This window comes from Chenopodium album, chromosome 2, assembly GCF_948465745.1.
Source record: "Chenopodium album chromosome 2, dcCheAlbu1.1, whole genome shotgun sequence".
Classification (NCBI taxonomy): Eukaryota; Viridiplantae; Streptophyta; class Magnoliopsida; order Caryophyllales; family Amaranthaceae; genus Chenopodium; species Chenopodium album.
In genome coordinates this window covers 69117006-69123293 of record NC_137835.1, presented here as the reverse complement: position 1 = coordinate 69123293, position 6288 = coordinate 69117006, and the positions used below count along the sequence as shown (strand labels likewise).

Below are 6288 nucleotides of genomic sequence, written 5' to 3'. Positions count from 1 at the left end.
GGAGGTTTTTCAAAGGAAGATCGGCTTTTGTAATTTCACCAGGATCATCTAAAACTTCAACTTTGAAAAAGTGGCCATAGTTCTTTGTTTATCAAGACTGAAAGTATTCACTAGCTAGAACAAATAATGGTAAAGATGAGAGAACTGAGGGAAAAACTTCTCCATAAAAAAAACAATGCCAGTTTCACTAACATTGTGGCAATCACAAAACACAACTGTCGGATGGTTATTGTGTTCAGAAGTCATTTAAAACCATTTATAGAAAGCTGGGGTTCTGATCTAATTCACGGCAAGTCTGCAATGCTTCTCAGAAAGTCAGAATTACCTAATACCTAGGATCAAACCCGGGATGTCTGCTTCAGATAATTATGAAGCAAATGCAGCTCTTCCTCAGTGGATGATGATTTAAAATAAAAGAACCATAAGTTGGACTATTGATCTAAGTTTTGTGGAATTTTATAAATATATGTTGCCTAATCAATCGTGCAGCACCTTCAGCTTGAGACGTACTGTGACACTGGAGATTATTCAATTACACCATCGTAACATCATGACCTAAGTTGATAGCCGACTGAGGTAAACAATGAACAACATGCTTGATTAAAATGAAGACTCTTGTAAACTGTAAATGACGAGAGTCAAAAGCACATAAAGCAAACTCAGAATCCATGTTAACAATAAAGGCAAATTCAGTCACTGGAAGACCTGGAACTAAACTAGGCTTCATAAAATGTGCTCTCAAGAAGTTCATACAGTATAAAAATTAAAATTTCTTACAAAAATGCCTAAACCAAAACCACAGAAAATTAAATTTCATCAGTTTGTCAAAAAGATGGCAGTAGGATTACCGGGAGATGGAGGATTTTGTTTTAGCACTGATGCAAGAGGTCCAGCCTTGGCACAAGCAACCTCATCTTGATATGACAAAATCTCCACCTGCTCGAGAGCTAGCTGCCTCTTGATCAAAGATAAATTCTCTGAAAGGACCTTCATCTCACCAAAAGGAAGCTTCAACTCCAAGGCTTGGGGTCCTAGAGCAAGAGTTTCATCCTTCTTGAACCTCAAGAATGGCATGCATTGCTTCTGGATTTGTTTGAAATTGGAAGCCTTCCCAATCTCACTCGTCTGCAGTGCTGCCATAATTTCACTGTCTGGAGCAAAAGTACAAGTTCTTGAGTTAAATTTGCTCTGAAGTATTTTCAAGCACTCTTCCTTCCAGCCATCATATGTTTCGTTTACATAGATCAAACCAGTCAATTGCTTGTCTTCTGTAAGCTGTTGAACAGGGGCTCCTTTCTTGCCAGCCTTCTTTGAACCCATAATTTGCTTCTGGAGGAGTTTCCTCATTAGCACTATCGAATCCTGCAAATATTTGTTGGCACTCTTTAGGGCTAAATCAGGTGCCTCTGCAGCAGGCCAGCCAGCTTTTATCACAAAGCCTTCCTTCTTCAAAAGCTCTCTCCAAACATACTCTCCATAGTGTGGGCAGATAGGGGTAATAAGTCGTGTCTGAATATCCATAAAACGCTGTACCAAAACCCTGTTCATGCCACCAGCCCCACAAGAGAACCTATATTCATCTCTAGCAGCTTGTAAGTCGTAAAACCCAGTCTTAAGAGCATCTCGGAACATATAGTTTTGGTAGTTTTGCTCAGTCAGCTTTATTGCGAGATTAATCTCATTTTCGAACACCCGATCAGCATAAGAAGAAGGCTCACCCGATCTAAGAGCTGCATCAGCAGCAAGAATTTCTTCCATCCATGAGATCTCCTTTGTGAGACGCAAAATCGCTGCATTCGCAGTTTCAAATACAAAATTTGCATCATCAACACCATCACCAGCATCAGCAAGAGCAAAACGTGTGGCATCTGCAGAGAATTCTTCAATGGCCTGGCGCAAAGTCCTGAAGTTCCCAGTGGACTTGGACATCTTCTCAGCATTTAGTAAAATGTGTCCATTGCATCTGAACCCACGAGGCCAGTGGCGCTTGTCCATTAGTGCTGTGTGATTATAAATACTAAATGTCAGATGGTTCTGGATAAGGTCTTTGCCAGACACACGAAGATCAAAAGGATACCAATATTCAAATTCCCGCTTCATTGAGTTAAGCACATTTGAATCTATATCTGATGAATCTGGATATGGACCACCACAAAACAAGAAATCCCAGACATCATCGGACATTTGTTCTGGCTTTATCAAACTAATATTAGATCCATACATGTCTCCATTTTGCAGAAAATGGACAACAGTATAATAAGCCATGTATATAGTTGAATCAGACAGGGACTCCACAAGGTACTGCTCGTCCCAAGGGATGCGAGTCCCAAGGCCAAATGACCTTGAGCAGGCCCATTGATTTAGCCAACTCAAGGTGTGTTCAAAACCATGACGGGTCTCATCAGAATAGCAATTCATGTTATCCAAGCACTCCTTGGCTAGATCCTTCCATTCAGGTTCCCCATATGTGATGTACCACTGGTCAGTCAAAGCCACAACACATTCGTCGCCTGATCTAGACATGACCTTTTTCTCAGGCTCACTATACAGAATGGCTTCACCTGTTTCTAAGAGCTTACGTCTGACTTTTGGCTTGGCATCCTGGACCTTCTCGCCAGAAAATTCACCTACAAGCATTGTCCCTTCAGTAAAACCCTTCAAATAAGTTAATCGCTTCGCTTCTGCAAGCTTGTCCTTTTCGTTTTGGCTCTTGATCTTCAGATCAGTGCAGACCTTCTCAGCAGGTTTGTCTCCAAATTCAGGAATATCAATAATGGGTATGATCTCAAAGGGAAGTATCCATTCATCTTTTACACCAAATTTAGCCCGTAGAGCCGGTTTTGCCTTTAAGTCATGCATGGCCATATAGTCATCAGGGGCATCACTAGGGACACTGGTTACAATCCCAGTTCCTTTATCTGTCAAGATAGTTAGCATGGGAAGAGTGTAAATGACTTCATTTTGAGCCAGCGGAGACTTTAAAGGCAAACCAATCAAGTCATGACCAGTAAGCTCTACCAAGCATGTTGGTTTCTCTGGGGCCCTTGAGTAGTTCTGATATGCAAGATTAAGAGCTGCCCTCTCAGTGACTACAAAAACATCTGTCTCATTAATTTCAAAGGCCCCATATTTACCTTCAGGCAATACCCATGCATTTGTTTGACCATACATGGTCTCTGGCCTCAATGTTGCGGCAGCCAAGTATACTTTCCTGCCCTCTAAAGCGCTCAATTTTGCAGGAAACGGTGGAACAACTTCCATCTTTATTATTGTGTATTCTTGGGGCTGGACCCCTTCACCAGAAGCCCTGTCATGGTCGGCACATGGTTGTCCATCTAGCGGAGAGAAGATTGCATATCTTTTATCTTTCACAATCTTACCAGCTGCTTTGAGCGTCCTCATTTGCCACCTCACAAAAGAATCAAAGTACGGATTAATATCAGTGGTGACAAAAGAGCGCCTCCAGTCAACACCCAAGCCAAAAGCTTTAAGGTCTTCAACTGCCAATGGTGGAAAATAGGTCAGCCATTCGTATGGATCCTGAAACTTTGAAATTTCTTCATTGGAAAGGCCAAAACTTTGCATGATCTCCCACTGATACAGACTTGTGCCAGTTTTGGCTGCAACCTTAGACTTCTTACCCCTGAACGGCTGTGATCCTGCATTTGTATCCTCTTGTTCTGATGACTGGCTAACTTCTTCCTCCACTGCAGAAGGAAACTCAGGTGGATCGCCAAACAGTTGAATTTCTCTAGCAAGCTTATCTGCTGCAGCCTTTATGGGCATGCCAGTGCAGTGGAAACCAAAAGGAAAGAGTACATTGGCTCCTCTCAGTCTGTGGTAAGCTGCAGCAAATTCTACCTTGGAAATGGAAAATGCATGTCCAAGATGCAAATATCCATTCATATATGGAAATGGAAAGTTTCCAAAGAATTTTTCTCCATCACCAGGAGGCTTCTCACCAGGCTCAGCTACAAATACATTATTTTGATCCCACCACATATGGACCTTCGACTCAATATCAAGCAGACGATCCCTCCGAACAAAGCTCTTACCACCCTCGGCCATGTTTGAAGAAGTCTTGCAGAAACTGTTTTATTTTTAAAAAAAATAAAAATAAAAATAAAAATAAGAACAACTTCAGTGACAGTGGCAGAGATATAAATGGATTTAGGAAATGTTATCACCATCTCATATGAGCTACATCAATTGAAACATTTTAAACCTTTGAATTCTGAATTAATGTAACTAACAAACATATTTTATTGTAGCTGTCCAAGCTGAAAAATTGCTAAGGCAAAAGCAATGTCTAGATTGACTACTTAATAATAAAACACCAAGCTGTAGAATAGATGACTTCACACTTAATAATATTCACTGCCATTAACAAAATTATAAAACATGCAAGATTCTGAAAGCTCATTAAAATTGTAGAACATAGATATAGGTATCTTAAGTTAGATGACTTAGATCACATGCCATCTAACTAAGGCAAAGATGGAAGAGTTGCAGAATAATGATCAAGTATCAGAAGCACAACTCTTGATCTACATTCTTTTTTTATAAGAACTCTTGATATATATCGCACATAGCAAAACTAGAAACCAATTAAACCTCACTACATCTAATAAAAAGTTTGTAGCCATACAAACAAACATTATGCATAAGCGAAAGTATAATAGAAAATCATAATATACCTAAAAAATTCTCTCTTCAAGTATTCAAAATTTCAAAGCCAGAGTGCACATGAGAAAATCAACAAGCCAGAATGCACATGTCTAGACATAATTATGCATCCCACACAAGAATCTTGAGGGACGAGACGAGTTAGATAGATCCAAATGAAGTACACGGTTTAATGCATAAAGAAAAAAAGAAAAACGCTACATAATGTGTAGGCTCGCCAACTGAACGAATAAATCTCCATTTCTTTAAGTTCTCAACAATTTCTTTTTTGTCCGTTCTAAAAGTTCTTAGCACTTTCACTTTATTCCATTTTGGGCAAACCCTATTTACTATCATACACCTCTTACTCCAAAAATTGATACCTTTTCACTTACTCGCTCTTACTTTATCCACATTTCATTTACACCCAACCACCTTATTATACACTCAAATATTGTTTGGTTGATATGGGAACTTATTTCCCATAGGCAATGGCATTTCATTGGAATTTGAATCCCATGTTAAATTTCCTAGGAATTGCATAAATTTATTTGGTTGTAAGAAGAAATTTGCAAATCATAGGAATTTTGAATTGGGGGTTTTAGTAGTTTATTTCCTACATTTTGTAGGCATTGGAAATTCCTATGAATTTGCACTACATAATTCACATTTTATAGTCAATCAAACATCTAAATTCCCATAATTTTCCAATTCCCCCCCCCCCCCCTTCTTTTTTGTTTCAATCAAACATGGCCTTACTGTACCAACCTTTTTCTTACACCCACCCACCACATCAACACTTTGCAAATACTAACAAATGTTAAGAACTTTCAAAAACATTGGTAGTATAGAACGATTATATGATACCCAATATGCCAAAAAAAATAAAATTAGGAGACCTCAAAGATAAATGTGGATAATTGTCTATTAGAAATTGAATTCTGACATAGGGTTTGGAAAAAAAAAAAAGGGGCAATAAAAAATTGGAAATTGAATTGATTTATCATCCAATTTGAAAAGAAACAAGATCAACTTTGGGATAACTGAAGTTTGTTATTCAATTTCTCAAGCAACTCCTGAAAGATCATAAATTCAATAAAATTACAAATAAAGAACAAAAAATCCAGAGTACGCTTCAAGCATAAAAATATATGAGTATGAAATGAAAACAAGTAAATAAAATTTGAAAAAACAAGTACCTCAGAAGGCGCTTCAATGGAGGAGGGAAAAGCTCAGAGTACGCTTCAATGGAGGAGAGAAAGGGAGGGTGCTGGGAGCAGCGTAGAAGTGATAACTGATAAGCATAAGTTACAAGGTAAGAGTACAAATGAGCCTCGGTTATGACCCGAGCAAAACCCGATTACCCTATCCTTTCTTTAACGGTATGTGTCTTATTTACTACTCGCTCCGCTTTTAAATACTTACTCCACTTTACTCTTTCGACCGTTTTTAAATAATTGCTTTATTTTCTTATTTGGAAACCCTTTACAATATTTAATTCAGGGGGCGTTTGGTTCGTAGAGTGAGATAGGTTTGGAATCAGGAATAGGGTTAAGGTGATATCGGGTTGGAACTTGATATTTAATACCATGTGATTGGTTCAATTCTGGAATGAAATATCAT

General features: G+C 38.6%; 1 pseudogene across 1 annotated transcript; it reads right to left on the bottom strand.

Annotated features, from left to right (window-relative positions):
• Positions 1 to 649: 649 nt before the first annotated feature.
• On the bottom strand, positions 650 to 5996 carry LOC145600090 (leucine--tRNA ligase, cytoplasmic pseudogene; annotated as a pseudogene). The gene is made up of 2 exons (XR_014104239.1): positions 5865 to 5996; positions 650 to 4090 (listed from the first exon to the last, which is right to left on the bottom strand). The product of XR_014104239.1 is annotated as a leucine--tRNA ligase, cytoplasmic pseudogene (transcript).
• Positions 5997 to 6288: the final 292 nt, after the last annotated feature.